This window comes from Myotis yumanensis, unplaced genomic scaffold (genome assembly GCF_028538775.1).
Source record: "Myotis yumanensis isolate MYYU_CA2020_CCGP unplaced genomic scaffold, mMyoYum1.0.hap1 SCAF_1, whole genome shotgun sequence".
NCBI classification, from domain to species: Eukaryota; Metazoa; Chordata; class Mammalia; order Chiroptera; family Vespertilionidae; genus Myotis; species Myotis yumanensis.
In genome coordinates, this window is record NW_027223752.1 from 191,640,635 (window position 1) to 191,650,569 (window position 9,935).

A 9,935-nucleotide genomic window follows, 5' to 3' on the forward strand; every position below is an offset into this window, starting at 1 on the left:
TATGGGGATTATCTCATGTAATACCTTGAGAGCAATAATCTGCCCAAGGGCATACAGCTGGTTACTGATGGAGCTGGGATTTGAACTCAGTATTCTCACTTCCCAAGATCCCTGCTTGAAACTCTAGTTATACTGATCCTAATGATTATTAAACCAAATTTCAAAGCATAAATTTTGGAAGTGAGTGTGCAAATTTGAATATGTGGCAGCAGAGAACTCCTCTGGTAGTGTTCCAAGATTTATGACGAATTTCAGCCTTGCTCTTGATTGTAATTACTCTCTCCACGAGCTCTGGTGCCCTGGCCTCATTAGGGAAAGGCGCTCACCACCACCAGCACCTGCCCACTGCTGTCAGGCCTCTGGCTCCTGTTACTCCTCATCACATTAACCTCAAGTGAAACCTTTCTGCAAAGTCACATGGAGCTACCCCCGCTCAGATTTCAGAGACATTTTCTCGTTGCAACTGTTTGAAAACCTCTGACTCATCTCAGTTCCAGAATAGACTCAAGGCTGAGACCTCTTATGCTAAACAATGCAACCTACAGAGGAAAGCAAACCCTGTGCAGAGAGAACTTGCTCATTTTACAGAGAAAACAGACTACTACTTTGTACCACATCAAACAGTGGACTCCAGACAGAATAAAGTCCTAAATGTAAATGGCAAACTACAAAGCTAACAGGGAAAATTCCAGGAGACAATCACTGTGACACTGCATAACATAGGAGGTCAAACGACGTCGTGGTTTCATCAAAGTAAGGCTGTCTGGTCAATGAAAGATGCCACAGACAAAGTTAGCAGGTAGATCCACATGGGGAGATGGTTTTAGTGTTATTAAAACTGACAAGGGATTAATATGTAGATATACAATTAACTATTATAAACTGACCAGAAAAAGACATGAGCTCTAGTATAAGTGGACAGGAGATGCTTTACCCTGGTGCCTAGAATGATGTCTGGAACATAAAAGCCCCAGTAATTTTTAGTTAAATAAGTGAGTAGTTAGCAAAAAGATGCAGAAATGCTCAAATTCACTGGTAGTCAGATAAATGCAAATTAGAACAGTGATATTCCACCATTTTACATCAATCAGAAAGGCAAATATTAGAAAGAAGATGCATGCTGCTAGTCGGAGAATAAACCGCTACAAACAATCTGTAGAACAATCTGGAATAACTTCGTGAAATTAGATATATCTATACCCCAGGATCAGCAATTACATCCCTGAACATATATGGCCCAGGGGAAATTTTTCACAAGACTCTAAGGGGGAAACATGATGCCGTCCGGAGCAAGCATTAGTTCAAGGCCACCTAGCTGCCCATAGGGTGAAATAGCTAAGTAAACATGGTAGATGCCTATGAAATACTATGTAGTAGTTAGAACAATGAACTAGATATACACATAGTAATGTAATTAATTCTTAAATACATAATGGTGACTAAAAGATAAGAAACAATAAGATTTTTAATATTTATGTAGATGGGAAAAGTATATACACTTAACATAATCCCACTTAAGTTCCCAAGATACATGCATACATATTTAAGGCAAATTATTAAGTAGATTAAAAAGTGTCCTCAGTGGGCAAAGGGATAGTGCTGGGGGCTAATTCCAGCAGGTCATAAATGCAAGAAGTTCATCAAAAGGTTGGTGGACCTTGAGGCTTCAGCAGGGCTAAAGATACATGTTGTTGCCTGCTGTAATAGCTGAAAGCATTTCCCTAAACCTAAAGATTTGCATATATTATTGCCTGCTGCTTGACAGCCAAGGGCAGTTCCCCTAACTTGACAATGCCTACTATATCCCAAACCTTACCTTTGATATGTATATCTGCTTTGCTTTAGGACAATCTACACTAATAAAATACAAACATGCAAATTGACCGTACCTTCGCTACACCTTAATCCACACCTGCCAGCCAATCAGAGTGACTATATGCAAATTAACCCAACCAAGATGGTGGCCGGCAGCCATGAAGCTAGGGCAAGCAGGAGGCTTGGTTGCTCCAGTGATGGAGGAAGCCAAGCTTCCCGCCTGCCGCGGCCCAACTCTGAGCTCCACTCAAAGCAACAAAGTTTAAATTATAGAAGGTAAATAAACCCCAGATACCTGCTTTCAGCCGGCCGTGGCCACGGAGCTGGAGCGAGCAGGAAGCTTGGGTTGCCCCTGGCGATGGAGGAAGCCAAGCTTCCCTCCCGCCTGCCCTGGCCGGCTCTGAGCTCCTCTCAAGGCTACAAAGTTTCAATTTGAGAAGGTAAATAAATCCCAGAATAAAAAAAGAAAAAGAAAAAAAGGAGAGGCTGGGAGCTTCCATTGCCGGGGGGAAGGGCGGCTTGGCCAGTCTGAAAACGGCCCTCAGCCTCTCACCCAGACTGGCCAGGCACCCCAGTGGGGACCTCCCACCCTAAAGGGGGTGTGGCCAGCCTGAAAAAAGCCATCAGCCCCTCACCCAGGCTGGCCAAACCTCCATGGGGTGAAAGTCCCCACTGGGGGGGGGGGGGGGGCTTGACCAGCCTGCAAACAGCCATCAGCCCCTCACCCAGGCTGGCCAGGCACCCCAGCAGGACCCCACCCTGATCCGGGACACCCTTCAGGGCAAACCAGCCGGCCCCCACCCGTGCACCAGGCCTCTATTTTTTATATAATAAAAGGGTAATATGCAAATTGACCCTAACAGCAGAACGACTGGGAATGACTGGTCCCTATGACACACACTGACCACCAGGGGGCAGATGCTCAATGCAGGAGCTTCCCCCTGGTGGTCAGTGCGCTCCCCACAGGGGGAGCTCTGCTCAGCCACAAGCCAGGCTGACAGCTGCCAGTACAGTGGTGGTGGTGGGAGCCTCTCCCGCCTCCTCAGCAGCTCTAAGGATGTCTGACTGCAGCTTAGGCCTGCTCTCTGCCAGCAAGTGGACATCCCCCGAGGGCTCCTGGGCTGCCAGAGGGATGTCTGACTTCCAGCTTAGGCCCAACCCCCTGGGGGAGCGGGCCTAAGCCAGCAGGTGGTCATTCCCTGAGGGGTCCCAGACTGCGAGAGGGCACACGCCAGTCTGAGGGACCCCCCTGAGTGCACAAATTTTTGTGCACTTAGCCACTAGTTTGTGTTAATAAAAAGCTAGGGGTCCAGAGACTTAGAGAACTTGGTTACTGAAGCTAGGTCTCCTCTGGCTCCCCAAAATGCCTTCCAAATTGATATTTCATGTCTAGTCTCTTTATTAATTTACTTGCAGCCCTTCTCCACATTTCTGAACTCTTCTAGATGCTGGATAACACCCTGGCAGGATAGGACTGGGCATTGGAATAAAGGGAGAATTCTATCTAATAAAGAGGGAATATAGATCGTCATGCCGTAACAAGATGGTAGACCCCACAGCAGAGGCGGGGATCCCGTAACACAAGATGGCAGCACCCACAGAGGGGAGGGGGCAACAGGCACAGGTTTTGATAAATTCTTTGAATGATGAACAGTTGGCAGCCTTTCAGACTATAACTTCAGCCATTGAAGATCAAACTGTACACCCCAAATGCTTTTTCTTGGATGGTCCAGGTGGTAGTGGAAAAACATATCTGCATAAAGTTTTAATACATTATATTAGAGGTCGTGGTGGTACTGTTTTACCAATAGCGTCTACTGGAATTGCTCCAAATTTAGTTCTTGGTGGAAGAACCTTTCATTCCCAATATAAATGATCAATTCCATTAAAGGAAACTTCAATTTCTAGACTCAATATAAACAGTAAAGTTGCTAAAACCATTAAAAAGGCCCAACTTCTCATTATTGATGAATGCACCATGGCATCCAGTCATGCTATAAACGCCATAGACAGATTACTAAGAGAAATTATGAATTGGAATGTTGTATTTGCTGAGAAAGTTCTCCTTCTCTGAGGGGATTTTTGACAATGTCTCAGTATTGTGCCACATGCTATGTGATCGGCCATAGTGCAAATGAGTTTAAAGTACTGTAGTGTTTGGGGCTGCTTCAGAAAGTTGTCTCTTAAAACAAATATGAGATCAGAGGATTCTGCTTATAGTGAATGGTTAGTAAAACTTGGAGATGGCAAACTGGATAGCATTTTTCATTTAGGAATGGATATTATTGAAATCCCCCATGAAATGATTTGTAATGGATCTATTATTGAAGCTACCTTTGGAAATAGTATATCTATAGATAATATTAAAAATATATCTAAACATGCACTTTGTCCAAAAAATGAGCACGTTCAAAAATTAAATGAAGAAATTTTGGATATACTCAATGGAGATTTTCACACATATTTGAGTGATGATTTCGTTGACTCAACAGATGGTGCTGAAAAGGAAAATTTTCCCATTGAATTTCTTAATAGTATTACTCCTTTGGGAATACTGTGTCATAAATTAAAATTGAAAGTGGGTGCAATCATCATGCTATTGAGAAATCTTAACAGTAAATGGGGTCGTTGTAATGGTACTAGATTTATTATCAAAAGATTACAACCTAACATTATCGAAGCTGAAGTATTAACAGGATCTGTAGAAGGAGAGTTTGTTCTGATTCCAAGAATTGATTTGTCCCCATCTGACACTGGCCTTCCATTTAAATTGATTCGAAGACAGTTTCCCGTGATGCCAGCATTTGCGATGACTATTAATAAATCACAAGGACAAACTCTAGATAGAGTAGGAATATTCCTACCTGAACCTGTTTTTGCACATGGTTAGTTATATGTTGCTTTCTTTCGAGTTGAAGAGCGTGTGACGTTCAAGTTGAAGTTGTAAATACTTCTTCACAAGGGAAATTAGACAAGCACTCTGAAAGTGTTTTCACTCTTAATGTAGTGTACAGGGAGATATTAAAATAAGTTTAATCACTTTATCAGTCATTGTTTGCATCAATGTTATTTTTATATCATGTTTTTGTTGTTTTCATATCATGTTTTTGTTGTTTTTATATCATGTCTTTGTTATATCATTTTATTATTTATTTATTAATAAATTCATATATTATTTTCATATGCATTTTACTCATTTCCTTTCATCTCTGACACTTCTATTATAAAGAGAGGGCAAATAGCAATATTAAAATATTTCCTCTAATTAATTCCCTTTTAATGTGCATGAATTTCATGCACTGGGCCACTAGTGAATAAATAACCAGAGAAGGGTTTACTCAGATCAGTAAAGATAATAGCTCTGAACCAGGGCTTCTCAAACATAAATGGGCAGAGGAAGCATTGGAGATGTTGCTAGGTACAGGTTTCTACTCAGTAATTCGGGGATGATGCCTGGATTTCTGCTTCTCCAATAAGCTTCCTGTGAATACTGCTGGTCTGTGGACTTCACTTTCAGTAGCAAGGACACTAGGAGCAAGGTTAACTCAGAGCTGGAAGGTGGTGTCAGGGCCTCCAGAGCAGGGCAGTGGGTCTAGAACACACAAAGGCAAGAGCCAGTAGGTGACCGGACTCTCTCTGCTTCTTGGAGTCTAGTCATGGCAGGCCATGCCACACACACCAACTCTTCAACCAAGTGGGAACGATTCAAATGATTGTAGTAAAGAACAAAAGACTCCTGGTTCCCACCAGGTGCAAACTGTTACCAAAAAGAAAGTAGGTCCGAATTTTCCTCAAAGAGGTCTTCCACAACCCCCCTATCCAAAGTTATCCCTTCACCCCCATAGCCAGCTGGCCTGCCCAGTCATTCTCCATCCTGCACCCTCTCTCCTTGCACAGGGATCACACATGCACCATGACCTAAAGACTCTCCTTACCTTCTCCTGCTCCATCCCCCAGTGAACCTCTTGAACACCTAATCCCATTTTGCCATTTGCTTCATGGCAGATTAAACCTAATGCAGGCTTCCTTGTCAGAGACATTCTCCCTATTCCCCTGTGATATGAGGCTTTTCCCTTGAGTGAAGACTGCAATTTGTGGAAATAACTTGGCAGGAGGTTGGGGAAACCAGTTCTCTTCATTCTTCCCCCCTAACATCCCTCATTGCCTGAATCCTAGCAGCAGTAATGTGCTAGAGACAGCTTCTATCACCTCACAAAAGCCAACTTAAATTTTAAGGAATTAAGTTAAGTTGGTTGGTAAACACAGTCATTATTAAATATCCTTAAAGTTAAATAAATTATATTAAGACCAAAGGTAATTAAAAACTCAAAAATTCACCAATGCCCATTATTACACATTGTGGACCAGTAGTTTTATTGCTAGCTTTACCCAGTGGCCAGATAAGTTTCTATTGAACGAGTACCAAAAACGTTTTACATAAATGTTAAAGGCACTCTTTAAAATGAAATCCCCATTGCATTTTGAAGTTATTACATGTTCTTACAAGCTAATATCTTTTTAAAGTATGATACTTTGTAAAACAGTGTAATATGAAGTAAGAATTCTCATGATCCGTCCACAATGTCTTAACAACTTTCCATTATCTATACCCTTGAGGTTATTTGCATCCCTTATATCTGGGTGTTGGAACTAATGTGTAATGGTGCTCTACTTGCACTTCTCTGGATTTTGGAGGCCAGATTTAGATGTGCTGTTTCAGCTCTTTTCTTTGGTAACTTGAGAGGTTGCCAGCTTTGAGGGCAGCCTACAGCAAGAGAAAGCTTTTAGCCAGGCCCTCTGATCCACGAATCCAGTGGGCTTGACGCACCTGTGGCACACAGGCAGCTTTGGCACCCTCAGAAAGCAAATCAGAGCACGGTCCCCCAGGGGTTTGCAGCCGAGCCAAGAGCTCTGTGGCACAGAACTGTTTTCCTTTTGAGAAACGAATCTGGATGTGTTGCTTGGCACTAGTAAATACAGCAGTTTGTCATGAGACATTAGGTAACCAAGCAAATGGTGCTCATCATAACCTGGGGTCACCTGACCCGCCAAGTCACAGAACCAGCTACCATTTAGTGTGCGTGCACAATGTGCCAGGCTCTTTTCTAAGCATTTTACTTGTAACGTTTCCTTTAATCCTCCCCAGCTATTGGTGATAGTGCTGTTATTACTTTAGAAAACTGACCCAGAGAGAGGGTAAGCAATTTGTTCCATGATCATATAGCTCCTAAGTAGCAGAGCTTGATTTGAACCTAGGCCCTTTGGCTCCAAAGTCTAATTCCCAAATTATACAGCTTCTCATGATCAAGTGGAAGTTTTCTGTGCGGGACTGGGCTTGATCAGAATCTGAAGACACAGCCAATGGCATGGTGTGCTCGCTCCTACCACCCTTCCATTCTTCTCCAGCCTGCACATCTCACCTGGGGACGTCCTCCAAGTCCAGGTGACTAAACAGACGACCAGCACATATGATGACAACAGCACAAGCGGCCTGCCACTACGCTGTAGCCCAACTCAAGGGTGGCCCTGAAGAACAACTGAGAAGGGAAATTTTGCCGTAGACAAAATGGTAAGTATTTCACCCTGTTGACCACTTTGTCTGAAGAGGAGAAACGGTCTGAGGTGTATATGTCAGTAGCTGATTGGTTTAGCTCAACAACCAGAGACGTGGAAGGATCAAGAAGGTAGAACTGGTGACAAGCCTATTAGGGGGAAGAGGTATGTAGGGGATCTCTCAGAATGGATCCAGAGTAGGAGGTTATTTGGTTCTTTGTGAATAACCAGGAATAGGCCTCCCCTGTAGAGGAAGCACTCACTAAGCAGGTGCGAAGGCTGGCCTGTCCTCTATCTCAGCCTGGCTTCTTCCTCTAGGCATTCCGACGGTGCCCAGTGGGCATGGAGGCAGAGATGCAGGCTGCATGTGGCTTCAGCAACTTGGATTTCCCCTCACCAAGGCTGATCTGGCTACTGTTTCTGCTGAATATTTAGTTGTCCAGCAATTAAAACCAAATTTGAGTTCCTGGTATGAATTAGGCTTGAATGCAACAGAGCCAGGGAAAGAAATGGATTCTCTCCAGACCACCACTGCCAGTATACCATCTTCTGCTCAGCACTTAAACGTCAGAATCCTGGTGCTGAAGGCCAAAATCCCGCCCCAGCTTGCCTGGTAGAGCTGGACGCCTCCTCCTCCGGGCCTGCAGGAGCAGCAGCTCTCCCTGTGGCTTCTGTGGATACCAAACATAGGAGCATGTGTGATGAGTTGAAACATCAGAGGAGCCTGGGAAAGGTGGCCTTACTGTAATAGAAACTTATTCTGGACCTGGATTTGCTCTCCTGTTGAACAAACTTCTGCACACACCCATCTTCACAGACTTCTGAATGCTCATTCACCACCATACATATTTCACCCAAAATTGGTTCTTGCTTAAGAAACTAATTTTACAGCAATGGGTTCATACTATGGGGTTCACTGCTTCTATCATGTACTCCATCACTCTCAGGTCCTGCCTCACAGCGAGTAAAGACTTACAGAACTAGCTGTCAGTTCAGCATACAGATTACTGAGATGGGCTCATGACAGACCAGTGAGATGAGAGGTCATCACCCAGAGACTTTGTATTTGAAGACAGATGCAGTAACTGATAAAACTCAGAGACACAGTATCATTTTACTAAATTCTTTTTTGATCAAATTATCCAGAGTGAGTTTCATAGAGAAAGTCCTAGAACAGTGGTTCTCAACCTGTGGGTCATGACCCTTTTGGGGGTCGAACGACCCTTTCACAGAAGTCGCCTAAGACCATTGGAAAACACATATATAATTACATATTGTTTTTGTGATTAATCACTATGCTTTAATTATGTTCAATTTGTAACAATGAAAATACATCCTGCATATCAGATATTTACATTACGATTCATAACTGTAGCAAAATTACAGTTATGAAGTAGCAACAAAAATAATTTTATGGTTGGGGGTCACCACAACATGAGGAACTGTATTAAAGGGTCGCGGCATTAGGAAGGTTGAGAACCACTGTCTTAGAAGGATATATTCCAACTAGAGGCCTGGTGCACAGGATTTGTGCACTGGTGGGGATGGGCCTGCTGTGGGAGCACCGCTCATCCTGGTCAGCCGAGCTGCTATGGACCCGCCCTCTGAGCCGCTGCTCCCTCTGTGGGAGCGAACTGACCACCAGGGGGGCAGCTCCTGTGTTGAGCGCCTGCCCCCTGGTGGTCAGTAAGCATCATAGCGACTGGTCGAGTGGTCGTTCTGGTCATTCTGCCTTTCGGTTGCTGGGCTTTTATTATATAGGATAACTGAAGAGTGGTTATTGTTGACTCCATAAGAATTAAGTATTTTCTACATTCTTTTTGTTAGTCTATATTTTCTAATATTCTTAACATGAGCATTAACATTTTTATTATACTTTATTTTTATTGTTGACATTATTACAAATGTCCCCTATTTTCCCTCCTTTGCTCCCCTCCACCCAGACCCTTCCCCCCTCCTCTGGCCCAGACGGCATTGTTGTCTGTGTTTGTGGGGCATTCATACATGTTCTTTGGCTATTCTCTTCACCTTCTTTCATCCATCTGCCCCAGAGCATTAACATTTTTTAAAAAATATATTTTTATTGATTTCAGAGAGAAAAGGAGAGGGAGAGAGATAGAAACATCAATGATGACAGAGAATCATTGATCAGCTGCCTCCTGCATGCCCCCCCGCTCCCTCCCCCCAGGGATCAAGTCTGCAACACTGGCATGTGCCCTGACCAGGAATTGAACCCTGAACTTCCTGGTACATAGGCCGATGCTCAACCACTGAGCCACACTGGCTTGGCCAGAGCATTAACATTTTTAATAAAAAATACTTCTAAAGAATTATTTTAAAATACATGTCATCTTGAGTTTCCATTAAACTTTATGATTTATGGCCTTATGTCATAGGTACACATTTATTATCAAGACCATGCTTTAAAAAGGAGGAAAACCCCAGTAAGCTTAATTCAGAATGAAAGAAAATTATATTGTAAGGAAAGAATAAAGCAAATATTCACTCAAAACCAGGGAAAATAATACCGTACTCTAGAAAAAAGCAATAGAACAATTTTACTTTTA